A 14,375-nucleotide genomic window follows, 5' to 3' on the forward strand; every position below is an offset into this window, starting at 1 on the left:
TAGTCTGTGTGCAGCCACAGCTGGTTGTACTCAGCTCAGGGTGCGTCACTGCCTCATACCGTAAAATACATTGTCCTTTTTTGCTAATAGTGCAGCCTGCTGCACATTTTTTCAAATATTCCCTATTAGTGGCTTTCCACCTGTATCCAGCTAAATTGTGGAAAAACACTACATAGGATTACATAGAGGAGGTTTTTTGGGCCTTGCAGCGCCGTTTACGGCTGTCTGCACGGTCTCCGTGTGAGTGCAGCTCGCTCTGTAGTCTGTGTGCAGCCACAGCCGGTTGTATTCAGCTCAGGGTGCGTCACTGCCTCATACCATCAAATACATTGTCCTTTTTTGCTAATAGAGCAGCCTGCTGCACATTTTTTCAAATATTCCCTATTAGTGGCTTTCCACCCGTATCCAGCTAAATTGTGGAAAAACACTACATAGGATTACATAGAGGAGGTTTTTTGGGCCTTGCAGCGCCGTTTACAGCTGTCTGCACGGTCTCTGTGTCAGTGCAGCTCGCTCTGTACTCAGTTCTGAAAAAAAATAAAAAATTTAAATAATAAAGTTCAACAAACACACCACTTTACAGTTGTGTAGGCCACATTAGCTCATATTAAAGTCTAGTCCACACTTTAGAAAATTAGTGTTTCTTATACCTGTTAGGAGCTGTTCAGGAATAAGCACACTAAGCCCTTAGTACTTTTCTGCTTATCTTTGTCAGTCAACCAAGATGAAGAGGGCAGGGAGTAAGGCACGTGGGCGTGGGCATGGGCGCGGAGCAGGGAGAGGATGTGGGGATTCTGTGCCTGCTGCGGGCACCGGTGACTCATCAATCATCACCCAGTTTCACCAGGGAACAGTCCTTCATGCGCAGCTTTGTAGAAGATCACCGTACACTGCTGCTGCGTGAAGAACAAATTGAACCCGTTGTCGGATGGATGGCAGCTAACGCATCTACTTCAATTAGCGCCACATCCTCTCAGGCACAGAGCACTGGAGAGCACCCATCTGTCTCTTCACCACCTGTCAAATTGCCCAGGCAGTCAGAGAGCCCAGGACAGGAGCCATCTCTACTTCTGTTTTCTGAATCTCTTGGCTTGGAAACAGGGGGCCAGCCAAGCAGTATTGGAGAAATGGAAGAAGAGGCAGTGTGCAGTGATTCCCAACAGCTTTGTCTCTCTGACTCTGAAGAGGCGGGTGGGCCAGTGCCTCCAGTCACCACACCGCAGTACGCATCTGATGATGAGACTCAGGTGCCACTTTCTGGTGCGTACTGTGCAGCCGAGACTACCCAGGAGGAGCAGTTGGTGGCAGAGGGTAGTGTAGATGATGAGGTCCTTGACCCATCGTGGCGTGAGGTACAGGAAGGTGGTGGGAGCAGCTCTGAGGAAGAGATTCCCCGAACGGGCCAAAGAGGGATAGGGAGGGGGAAGTGTTGTGAACTCTGTTTTCGGGCTCCCTCTTGTGGTCACAGGTGGTATTGTGTGAGTTTTGTTTTTGGGCTCCCCCTGGTGGCTTTGTTTGTTATCCTGCGGATCTGTGGCTGGATCAGCTGCCTCGTTATGCACTAGGGAGTTTCCTATTTAGCTCTGCTTCACCTCCACTTGTTGCCGGCTGTCGATGTATTCAGTGCCATTCTGATCTCCCCTGATTATCTTCGTTTTCAGTCTCTTCTGGAGAAGCTAAGTTTCTGTTTGATTATTTTTTGCTCATCAGTCTGCAATATGATTTCAGTGTATGATGAGTTTAGTCCAGCTTGCTAATATGTGAGTTCTTGCTGCTGGTAAGCTCTGGGGTACGGAGTTGCTTCCCCCGCACCGTTAGTTGGTGCGGGGGCTCGAGCAATCTCTGCGTGGATATTTTGCTTAGGGTTTTCTATTGACCGCACAGCTCCCTTCCTATTTTCTGCTATCTAGTGTTAGCGGGCCTCATTTGCTAAATCTATTTCATCTCTGCGTTTGTGCTTTCCCCTTAACTCACCGTTAATATTTGTGGGGGGCTTTTCTATATCTTTGGGGTCATTTCTCTGAGGCAAGTAACGACTTAACTTTCCCTCTAGGAATAGGTAGTTTCTCAGGCCGTGAAGAGACGTCTAGGATTTCCAGGTAACGTTCCACGGCTGCCTATAGTTGTTTGCGGATAGGATCAGGTTGCGGTCAATCCAGATACCACTTCCCCAGAGCTGGTCGTCGGTTTAGTTTCTTAGCTAGTCAAACTTGCGATCCTTGCCACTAGGATCACAACAGGGAAGACTGCGGAGCCTGTAGCCTCCACTTCGGCGCCCGTTAGGAGCATGCCTCTTTCAAAAGCCAAAAAGGGCGCTCCCAAGACTTGCAGTGCCTTGTCCTTTTTTGACACAGTTGCAGCTGACATTTGACCTCAAACATGTGGAAACATGTGCGGACCAGGCACGCGGTGGAGTTACAAAAACACACTGAAGACCTAGGCCAACCAACAGCGGCAGCTACCACCTCTTCAGCTCATGTTGCCTCATCCTCCAGCTCACACACAGCTGGTTCGGCTTCCTCCCAGGATCGCCAAGGAAGAACCTCTGGCACTGTTGTCCAGAGACCCACTGTAATTCCACCCACAGCACCACGTTCCCAGTCATCCTCACACTCCTCACACATAGATATAATATCTATGTCACTGGCGGGTATAGATGGGATAATAAATCCTAACATCCCCGGAAGAAGCTGGTGGCGAAATGCGCGTCGGCGTGAGGGGACGCTGCTCTTTGGATCCAGATCTACAAAGTCCCGAAATATAGGTATATACCTTCCTTTATTTGATATCTTATTCGCAATAGCACCATATTTACTTTCTGCTGGCAAGATCATTGTGGTATGCATATAGGGCGGTGGAAATTGGGTACCTTCCCTTTTTTCCTTTGTCAAATATATATATTTTTTGCTCCACTAGTGAGATGTGTACATTGAATGTTAGGATTTATTATCCCATCTATACCCGCCAGTGACATAGATATTATATCATGAACTTGCCTATAAACCATTAGGATATTTATTTAGGCCAGTTGCTATCATTGGGACATTAAAAACAGCATACTGCCATTTGTATCAGTGTCTATATCACAACATGGATACAGTGATATACTAAAAACAACATTTTTTATATATTAATTACAACCTGGATATGGAGTTCCTTTCTATATCCTATTTTTTCTTTATATCCCTATATATGTTTATTAATTTATCATAAATAATTCTAGAGCATGATTAGATAACACTTATTGGAATCACCTTTTCCTACTGATGTTATTCTTACTAGACTGTTATCCATCTTTTGATATAGGCATTGTTCAGGTATTTTTTTGATACTGTTGTCATTATAATTGTTTACTTGGGGTCTGGATTTCAGCAGCTTCCCTTTCTGTGAATTGTTCTGCTTTTTATGTCTTTTTAAAAAATTTGTTCAATAAAATGTTACCCTTTTAAAGGATCTCTTCTGTGTTCGACCCTTATTGGATCGAAATGGTTGTATGAGTTTAATAGGTTGAAGTGCCTTTATACTTAATATGGTGGACCTTTTGATGTAAATCTCTAAGCCAGTATGCATTGGAGGTGCTGGCTTGCCCTGCGGCTAGTGTTTTATCGGAACGCGTCTTTAGTGCTGCAGGTGGTGTACTAACAGACCGTCGCATGCGACTATCCTCAGATAATGTTGACCGGCTTACTTTTCTGAAAATGAACCAGGCCTTGATCTCGCAGGAATTTGCCACTCCTCTTCCTGATTAAATAATTGGGTGTCTACAGTATCCAGGTCTCCTGTTGTGTTCATCTTTCTACCACCTGAACTGTAATTCCTGGGCTCCAACACCGCCAGTTGAGGCTCAGAAGTTCCGTCTGCACAGTCAAAACATATGACCCAGTGTTATTGGGTTTCAGTAATGTCAGCTGATCCCCAGCTGTGTAGCCGGCAATGTGTCCTGCGACCGCCACGCTGACACAACACCTGAAATTTAAGGGAACCTGTCCCCCCCAAGGCATTTGTTACTGAAAGAGCCACCTTGTGCAGCAGTAATGCTGCACAAGGAAAAGGTAGCTCTTTTAGTTTAGCTCCTTGCACACGCAGAACTTAACACTTATTAAATGTGTCCACTGATACCGTAAAACCGTCCCGGAGGTGGGACTTTCCTTCGTAATGGGACGCAGCACAGCCATCATTCCTACCCCCTTAATGCCGTGCGCCGCCTCCTCAGCGTTGTTTGAATCTGTCCCAGAGCCTGCGCTGTTATGTTATCCCTTGGCCATGCACACTTAGCGCTGCCCGTCTTCTGACATCATTTGGTGTCAGGCTGGCTGCGCCTGTGCGGACGCGCTGGCGGAGATCCCACCTTGCAGTGTCTTCTGATTTAATCCATGACCATGGATCCCAGACCCGCAGTGGGATTACATTAGACGACACTGCGAGTTGGGATCTTGGGCAGCGCGGCCGCACAGGCGCTGCCAGCCTGACACCTAAATGATGTCAGAAGACGGGCAGCGCAAAGTGTGCATGGCCAAGGGATAACATAACAGCGCAGGCTCTGGGACAGATTCAAACAACACTGAGGAGGCGGTGCACGGTACCAAGGGGGTAGGAATGATGGCTGTGCTGCGTCCCATTACGAAGGAAAGTCCCACCTCCGGGACGGTCTCACGGTATCAGGGGACACATTTTATAAGTGTTTAGTTCGGTGTTTGCAAGGAGCATAATTAAAAGAGCCACCTTTTCCTTTTGCATCCTTAGTGCTGCACAAGATGGCTCTTTCAGCTACAAACGCCTTGGGGGGGTTAAAGGTTCCCTTTCAACTTGCTCCAATCAGGCTTCGGCCTACACTCTGTTCCTCTGCTCCTCCTGCTGTCCCTGGGTTTCAACACCACCAGTTGCTGCCCGAAAGTGCTGTCTGCACAGTCAACAGTCGCTCCTCTGTTATTGGGGTTCAGTAACGCCAGCTGCTCCCCTGCTATGTTGCGGCAATACCTCCAGCCTGCTCCTCCTGCTGTCCCTGGGCTTTAATACCGCCAGTTGCTGCCCAGAAGTGCTGTCTGCACAGTCAACAGTCGCTCCTCTGTTATTGGGGTTCAGTAACGCCAGCTGCTCCCCTGCTGTGTTGCGGCAATACCTCCAGCCTGCTCCTTCTGCTGTCCCTGGGCTTCAACACCGCCAGTTGCTGCCCGGAAGTGCTGTCTGCACAGTCACCAGTTGCTCCTCTGTTATTGGGGTTCAGTAACACCAGCTGCTCCCCTGCTGTGTTGCGGCAATGTGTCCTGCGACTGCCACGCTGACACAACAACTGAAATTTAAGGGAACCTGTCCCCCCCCTAGGCATTTGTTACTGAAAGAGCCACCTTGTGCATCAGTTATGCGGCACAAGGAAAAGGTAGCTCTTTTAGTTTAGCTCCTTGCACACGCAGAACTTAACACTTATAAAATGTATCCACTGATACCGTAAAACCGTCCCGGAGGTGGGACTTTCCTTCATAATGGGACGCAGCACAGCCGTCATCCCACCCCCCTTGGTGCCTTGCGCCGCCTCCTTAGCGTTATTTTAATCTGTCCCGTAGCCTGCGCTGCTATGTTCAACCTTGGCCATGCACTGTTTGCGCTGCCCGTCTTCTGACATCATTTGGTGTCAGGTGGACTGGGCCTGTGCGGCCGCGCTGCCCGAGATCCCGCCTCGCAGTGTCTTCTGATTTCATAATACTGCGGGCCTGGGACCCATGGGCATGCGCAGTGCATACGTTGACCTCAGGCTCTCACTCATCTCCCTCTGCTTTCTTCCGACTGTGCGCCGTCAGCTGATCCCTAATAGCATGCCACGGCCGTGATGCCGCACAATCTGAAGAAGCCGAAAGGAGGTGAGTGAGAGGCAAAGATATGCACTGCGCATGCCCATGGATCCCAGGCCCGCGGTGTGATTACATTAGACGACACAGCGAGGTGGGATCCCGGGCAGCGCGACCGCACAGGCACAGCCCGCCTGACACCAAGTGATGTCAGAAGATGGGCAGCGCTAACTGCGCATGACCGAGGTTGAACATAACAGCGCTGGCTCGGTGACAGATTCCAACAACGCTGAGGATGCGGCGCACGCCGCCAAGGGGGTAGGAATAATGTAGCGCCCCCACTGCCGCAGGGCCGAGGGGTACCCAGCACCGGGCCTCTGAGTCTCTGCTCTGGGGTTGTCACGGTGGCTAGGCCCCGGTCCGTGACCCTGCCGTGGGGCGCACAGTGAATAAAAGATATGTGGATACTGGTGGTGACGCTGTAGTGGTGCAGTGCAGTAAATAACGAGGACACCAGGTTGCAGTCTCTTTACCTCTTTACTGAAGATCTCTGAGTCCTCAGTCCGGAATACGGTTCACCAGGCTGCGCAAGTCCGGCCGGTCCAATGGCACCTCCAGAGTTCTCTTCACAGGTGGAAATCTGTGCCTTCCTTCTAGCGCTATGTGTTGTGGTCCTTCCCTGCTGTGCTTACGGAAAGTCCCCCACAACTGTTGTGTCTGTTTCTTAAGTTCCCTCACAACTCGATTAGATGATGTTCTGCTAATCCTCCGTCCCTCCCTGGTGTTCTGGTTGGGACGGCACCCGTTTGACGGGTAGGCTCGGAGCTCTTCCGGGACCCTAGAGTCGCCCCTCTCCACAAGTTGCCCCCCAAGACTGCATAGGTGATTAAAGTTAGACAGCCCGCCTTAGACTGACTGTCCTGCCGCTGTTTGGAGTATTGCTTGAAGCTGAATGTTATGATACTCCCTCGGCGTTCCGGCCACCGGTAGTGCGCCTCAGTAGGATGTTGCTTCGGTCTTACAGCACGACTCCTACTGGTATTTCTCCTTTTGCGTGATCTCATTTCTCACTCAGCACAATCTATCTCGCTTCTGATCCTTCCTTGGGCACCGCCGCTATGCTGAGCAGGCACGGTCCCGTTACGTTCTTTCTTGTTGCCAAGCCTCTGCCAGGATCCCACCCCTGGCAGAGACCCTACTGTATCTTCCCCCACAACACCCTCTGCCACAAGGTGTTGCCTGGTTCCAACCCAGTCAGCTTTCTGATCTAACTTCCTGCCTGACCCCCAGTTTACCCACTATGGTGGGGAGTGGCCTAATGAATAGCACCCTTAGCTCCCCCCGGAGGCCCGGCTGTGAAATGTATTGGTGTCTGTGATACCTGATCCGATGAACTCCTTCAGTGCCATCAGACGTACCATAGCTCCCCTTTAGTGGCGGAGCCACAGTACTGCAACGACCAGGACTCTGGGGCGCTGCACTCCCCCCTGGTTAAACACAGTACTCCGGGACTGGGAAGAAAACAACAATACAAGTTAGCAAAAAGACATACAGTTTTGTTGAGTGCAATAACAATAAGTATACTTGAACAGGCTTCCCTTTATGGGAGGTCAGGACACTTGAACGTTACAAACATGGTAAAATATTATAGCAACATGCTATAAATAACTCTTCTTACCCAACCGGGCATTCTACTAAGTGCAAAATTGTCGAACAATAATTTAACATTGCCTTTAAGGACATACACTCTGAATCCACTAAAGACCTTCCTATAATCACGTTATAAGGTAATTTAACTTTTTCATTCTCCTTCTTTAGATCTGCAGGACCGCCTGTCCTATCGGCACCAGACCTTCTGCCTCTCCTTTCGGTTACAGGACCGCCCCGTTCAGCCAGGGCCTACTGCCTTTTCAACTACTATACACAGTATAGAACATAACATTACTTTCAGTTTAAGAGCACTGAGCCATCTCTACATGACTCCTATGAGGACTCAGGGTTTACCTTCTATCCTAACTATCTATCAACATTATCAAAACATTTCCTATTGAACATTAAGCCTTCTCATTATCTTTCTATCATGCATGCTGGACACCACGTCTATCCCTACGGGCCCACTGCATCCTCCTTCTATCTTTCACTTTTTCTTCTTTAGAGAACATCATCAGTATTTCTTCACAATTTAACTAGTCAAATACATATAACTTTCTCATGTAAACATTATCATCACGTTCTTTGGTCAAGACATTATTGCTTCCAGTCTTAAAGCAATATCACGGTTTAAGCGCAACAAATGAACATCCCCTTTAAGAGGGGAACAAGTCTCTATGAGGTAGCGTATCTTCTCAAGCTACCAGTCCATACTCAGCAAAGGTTCCAGTGTGGTATCTTCACAAAGAGTCCTTCTTTAAGTAAAACCAGTATGGAGCGCCTTTAATAAGGTGCAAACTATGTACAAGAAGTTCGGATCATGCACTGTTCATGATTTCAGCAGTTCTTTTCAACTATGAGGAAACCGGAAACAAAAGCAAAAGCAGAGGAAGGGATCCCGGGTAAACAAAGGGATCCCTTTAAGAGTTAACCCTAGTCGGGTTTAAAGCAGCAAAAAGCAGGGAAACAAACAGTTAACTATGTACAGTTTCAGGTTTCCGAGGTTTAGTGGGACGGCTTCCAGGGCTGCACCTGGCACTTAACCCCTCTTGGCCCGGGAAGGGTGAAGTCCAGGGTTGCACCCAGTGCTGGACAAACGCCGTTAATCCGTCTTTCATGTGCGGTTAGGTCATGCACAGCGATGGAGGTCTGCGCAGCTTGAGCATGGGCATTTGCTGCAGCAGAAGTAGCGGCTGCCGCAAGATCAGTCACGGGAACGGAGTCAGCAGCTGTGGCACTAGCAGTCACTGGAGTGGTGTCGGTTGTCAGGGCAGGGTCGTCCTTCATACCTGCTTCAGATGCGGTCCCTCCGGTGCCGGTCTGCTCCATCTCCGCTGGGGTCTGGAATGCTGGCTGCAGGGCCTCGTGCTGCGACGTTGTCATCTCTGCTCGCAGCATCTCGCTTTCCGGCAGGGCCTTGCTTTCTGGCTTCGGAGCGCTGGAACTTCTTTCTTGCTCCGGACCAGACGAGGCTGCCGACAGATGTCTGGTGAGGCTCCCGATGATGGTCTTCTTCCACCCGGCCTCAGTGCTCAGCTGCGTCTGCGGGAGTTGGTGGATCAGCGCGTCCGCTCCGGTCTGCAGGAGGTCAGCGTCAACTATGGAGGTCTGGCTGCGGTGCCTCTCCGGGTAGCTGGGGGAGTCCTCGGCTCCGACCCCACGCTCCGGCTCCGGGCGGCTGGCGATGGCGTCCTCCATGTCGCTGAATTCTTCTTCCTGGTCTTTTTCCCGCTCTCTCCTTCGTGGGCGGTGTCGTTTTCTCGGTCTCCGCCCTCCATTGAGGATTAGGAGGCGGATCTCTGCTGCTGACGGACACGTCCTCACGGTGCAGAAATATTTAGACTAGGCGGCCATTGTTTTTCGCGCTCTTCAGCTTGCCTACGCCCACTCCACGCCCCTCTTCTTCTCCGGCGCTCTCCTCAGCGCTATAATGGCAGCGGATTTTGGCGGTAAATGGCGCAGTACAGTCTTTGTAATAAAGTACAGTCCAAGCACAACAAATCACAGTTCCAAGGCACACATGACCTGATTCTTCAGGCTTAAGTAGATCCTGTTCGTGACGCCAAGTTGTAGCGCCCCCACTGCCGCAGGGCCGACGGGTACCCGGCACCGGGCCTCTGAGTCTCTGCTCTGGGGTTGTCATGGTGGCTAGGCCCCGGTCCGTGACCCTGCCGTGGGGCGCACAGTGAATAAAAGATATGTGGATAGTGGTGGTGACGCTGTAGTGGTGCAGTGCAGTAAATAACGAGGACACCAGGTTGCAGTCTCTTTACCTCTTTACTGAAGATCTCTGAGTCCTCAGTCCGGAATACGGTTCACCAGGCTGCGCAAGTCCGGCCGGTCCAATGGCACCTCCAGAGTTCTCTTCACAGGTGGAAATCTGTGCCTTCCTTCTAGCGCTATGTGTTGTGGTCCTTCCCTGCTGTGCTTACGGAAAGTCCCCCACAACTGTTGTGTCTGTTTCTTAAGTTCCCTCACAACTCGATTAGATGATGTTCTGCTAATCCTCCGTCCCTCCCTGGTGTTCTGGTTGGGACGGCACCCGTTTGACGGGTAGGCTCGGAGCTCTTCCGGGACCCTAGAGTCGCCCCTCTCCACAAGTTGCCCCCCAAGACTGCATAGGTGATTAAAGATAGACAGCCCGCCTTAGACTGACTGTCCTGCCGCTGTTTGGAGTATTGCTTGAAGCTGAATGTTATGATACTACCTCGGCGTTCCGGCCACCGGTAGTGCGCCTCAGTAGGATGTTGCTTCGGTCTTACAGCACGACTCCTACTGGTATTTCTCCTTTTGCGTGATCTCGTTTCTCACTCAGCACAATCTATCTCGCTTCTGATCCTTCCTTGGGCACTGCCGCTATGCTGAGCAGGCACGGTCCCGTTACGTTCTTTCTTGTTGCCAAGCCTCTGCCAGGATCCCACCCCTGGCAGAGACCCTACTGTATCTTCCCCCACAACACCCTCTGCCACAAGGTGTTGCCTGGTTCCAACCCAGTCAGCTTTCTGATCTAACTTCCTGCCTGACCCCCAGTTTACCCACTATGGTGGGGAGTGGCCTAATGAATAGCACCCTTAGCTCCCCCCGGAGGCCCGGCTGTGAAATGTATTGGTGTCTGTGATACCTGATCCGATGAACTCCTTCAGTGCCATCAGACGTACCATAGCTCCCCTTTAGTGGCGGAGCCACAGTACTGCAACGACCAGGACTCTGGGGCGCTGCAATAACGTCTGTGCTGCGCCCCACCACGAAGGAAAGTCCCACCTCCGGGATGATTTCACGGTATCAGGGGACACATTTTATAAGTGTTTAGTTCGGCGTTTGCAAGGAGCATAATTAAAAGAGCCACCTTTTCCTTTTGCAGCATTTGTGATGCACAAGTTGGCTCTTTCAACTACAAACGCCTGGGTGGGTTAAAGGTTCCCTTTCAATTTGCTCCAATTAGGCTTCGGCCTACACTCTGCTCCTCCTGCTGTCCCTGGGCTCTAACACCGCCAGTTGGTGCTCAGAAGTGCTGGCTGCACAGAAAAAACACCTGCCAATGTGTCAGTGGGGTTCAGCAACGCCAGCTGTTCCCCTGCTGTGTAGCCGGCAACATGTCCTGCAAACGCCACGCAGACACAAAGCTGCCTCCAGTACAGGCTTCGGCCTACACTCTGCTCCTCTGCACCTCCTGCTGACCCTGGGCTCTAACACCGCCAGTTGGTGCCCGGTAGTGCTGGCTGCACAGAGAAAAACACCCGCCAATGTGTCAGTGGGGTTCAGCAACGCCAGCTGTTCCCCTGCTGTGTAGCCGGCAACGTGTCCTGCAAACGCCACGCAGACACAAAGCTGCCTCCAGTGCAGGCTTCGGCCTACACTCTGCTCCTCCTGCTGACCCTGGGCTCTAACACCGCCAGTTGGTGCTTGGAAGTGCTAGCTGCACAGACAAAAACACCCGCCAATGTGTCAGTGGGGTTCAGCAACGCCAGCTCTTCCCCTGCTGATTAGCCGGCATCGTGTCCTGCAAACGCCACGCAGACACAACAACTGAAATTAAAGGGAACCTGTCCCCCCCCAGGCATTTGTATGTATAACAGTCACCTTGTACAGCAGTAATGCTGCATTTGTACAAGGTGGCTCATTAAGTTATTCTCCTTGCACACGTCGAACACAACACGTATAAAATGTGTCCCCTGATACCATTAAACCGTCCCTGAGGTGTGACTTTCCTTTGTAATGACACGCAGAAACCCCCTTGGCGCCATGCACCGCCTCGTCATCAACGTTGTTTGAATCTGCCACAGACCCTGCGCTGCTATGTTCAATCTTGCCCATGCGCAGGTAGCGCTGCCTGTCTTCTGACACCATTGGTTGGCAAGCTGGCTGCGCCTGGGCAGCCGCCCTGCCCGACACAACGCCCCTCAGTGTCTTATTTATTTTTACTGCCAGGGTGTGATTGATGGGCATGAGCAGTGCATATCTTCGCCTGTCTGTCACTCATCTCCTTCCGCCTTTTTCAGACCGTGCGGCTCAATGGCCGTGGCATTCGATAAGGGATCAGCTGACACCGCACAGTCTGAAGCAGGTGTAAGGACATGAGTGAGAGGCAAACATATTTACTGCGCAAGGCCATGAATCCCAGCCCCAAAGTGTGAATAAATGAAAAGACACTGCGGGGCTAGGATTCATGGGCATCGTGACCGCACCGGCTGACATCAAATGATGTCAGAAGATGGGCAGCGCTAACAGCGCATGGCCAAGGGATAACACAACAGAGCAGACTCCTGGACAGCAAAAAGCTATGCTCAGGAGGCTGCGCCCAGCACTAGGGTGGTATTTTTGACAGCTGTGCTGCATCTCATTAAGAAGGAAAGTCCCGCCTCCAAGACAGTTTGACTGTATAAGGGGCTAAATTTTATACGTGTTTCATTCAGCGCGTGCAAGGAACAAAATTAAAAGAGCAATCTTTTACTTGTGCAGCATTACTGCTGCACAAGGTGGCTCTTCTAGTTTCTAACACCTGAGGGGGGTTTAAATGTTCCCTTTCAATTTGCTCCAATTAGGCTTCGGCCTACACTCTGCTCCTCCTGCTGTCCCTGGGATCTAACACCGCCAGTTGGTGCCTGGAAGTGCTAGCTGCACAGACAAAAACACCCACCAATGTGTCAGTGGGGTTCAGCAACGCCAGCTGTCCCCCTGCTGTGTAGCCGGCAACGTGTCCTGCAAACGCCACGCAGACACAAAGCTACCTCCAGTGCAGGCTTCGGCCTACACTCTGCTCCTCTGCTCCTCCTGCTGACCCTGGGCTCTAACACCGCCAGTTGGTGCCTGGAAGTGCTAGCTGCACAGGCAAAAACACCCGCCAATGTGTCAGTGGGGTTCAGCAACGCCAGCTGTTCCCCTGCTGTGTAGCCGGCATCGTGTCCTGCAAACGCCACGCAGACACAACAGACCTCCAAATGCCTCCAGTGCAGGCTTCGGCCTACACTCTGCTCCCCCTGCTGACCCTTTGCTCCAACACCGCTAGTTGGGGCTCTAGGAAGACAATCTTGAATAGGTCCCCATCCTGATTCCATTACCGTCAGCTGGTTCCGGGTAGAGCCTTTGGCTTAGGTGCCTCCTTCTGGGTATCTGAGTTCCACCAACGTCAGGTGGTCCTTGGTAGTGCTTTCTGGCACGGGTACCTCCTGCTTAGTAACCGGGTTCCAGTAACGTCAGCTGGTCCTCGGTAGATCCATTGGCTCTTGGACCTTCGGGTAGCCATCCGAGTTCCAGTTCCATCAGCTGGTTCTCGGCATTTTCTCAGCCTTCTTGTACCTTCTGCTACATTTCCAAGTTCAAGACCCTAAAGACGACGACCCGGAAGACCAACCCTAAGATGACGACGACACCAGAGACGACAACCACTGAGATGACGACCCTGGAGACGATGACCCTGAAGACCACCCCGATGACGACGACGACGACCCCGGAGACGACAACCCTGGAGACGACGACGACATGGAAGACCGAGAAGCAGAAGAACAAGAGGCTGCAGAACAAAGAGCAGAAGAACATTAAGCATAAGACTAAACATCAGAGCAAAAGATATTATCTAAATTATAAGCAGAAGAAGACTAAGCAGTGTATGGGGGTGAGTACGTTCCTCCTCGTGGTGCCCCTGGATAAAGCCTGCTGCAGCAGCCCAAACTGAACGCGGACAAATCCTGTTGTAACTAGTGTTGAGCGATACCGTCCGATACTTGAAAGTATCGGTATCGGAAAGTATCGGCCGATACCGGCAAAGTATCGGATCTAATCCGATACCGATACCCGATACCAATACAAGTCAATGGGACTCAAGTATCGGACGGTATCCTGTATGGTTCCCAGGGTCTGAAGGAGAGGAAACTCTCCTTCAGGCCCTGGGATCCATATTAATGTGTAAAATAAAGAATTAAAATAAAAAATATTGCTATACTCACCTCTCCGACGCAGCCTGGACCTCACCGAGGGAACCGGCAGCGTTGTTTGCTTAAAATGCGCGCTTTTACTTCCTTCCGTGACGTCACGGCTTGTGATTGGTTGCGTGCCGCCTATGTGACCGCGACGCGACCAATCACAGCAAGCCGTGACGTATTTTCAGGTCCTGAATGCAGAAATAGGCATCAGGACCTGAAATTACGTCACGGCTTGCTGTGATTGGTCGCGTCGCGGTCACATGGGCGGCACGCAACCAATCACAAGCCGTGACGTAATTTAAAAAATGCGCGCGTCTCCTGCCTCCCGTGATGTCACGGCTTGTGATTGGTCGCGTCGCCCATGTGACCGCGACGCGACCAATCACAAGCTGGAACGTAATTTCAAAATCATGAATGCCTAGAATTAGGCATTGAGGACCTGAAAATTACGTCACGGCTTGCTGTGATTGGTCGCGTCGCGGTCACATGGGCGGCACGCGACCAATCACAAGCCGTGACGTCA

This window comes from Ranitomeya variabilis, chromosome 5 (genome assembly GCF_051348905.1).
Source record: "Ranitomeya variabilis isolate aRanVar5 chromosome 5, aRanVar5.hap1, whole genome shotgun sequence".
NCBI classification, from domain to species: Eukaryota; Metazoa; Chordata; class Amphibia; order Anura; family Dendrobatidae; genus Ranitomeya; species Ranitomeya variabilis.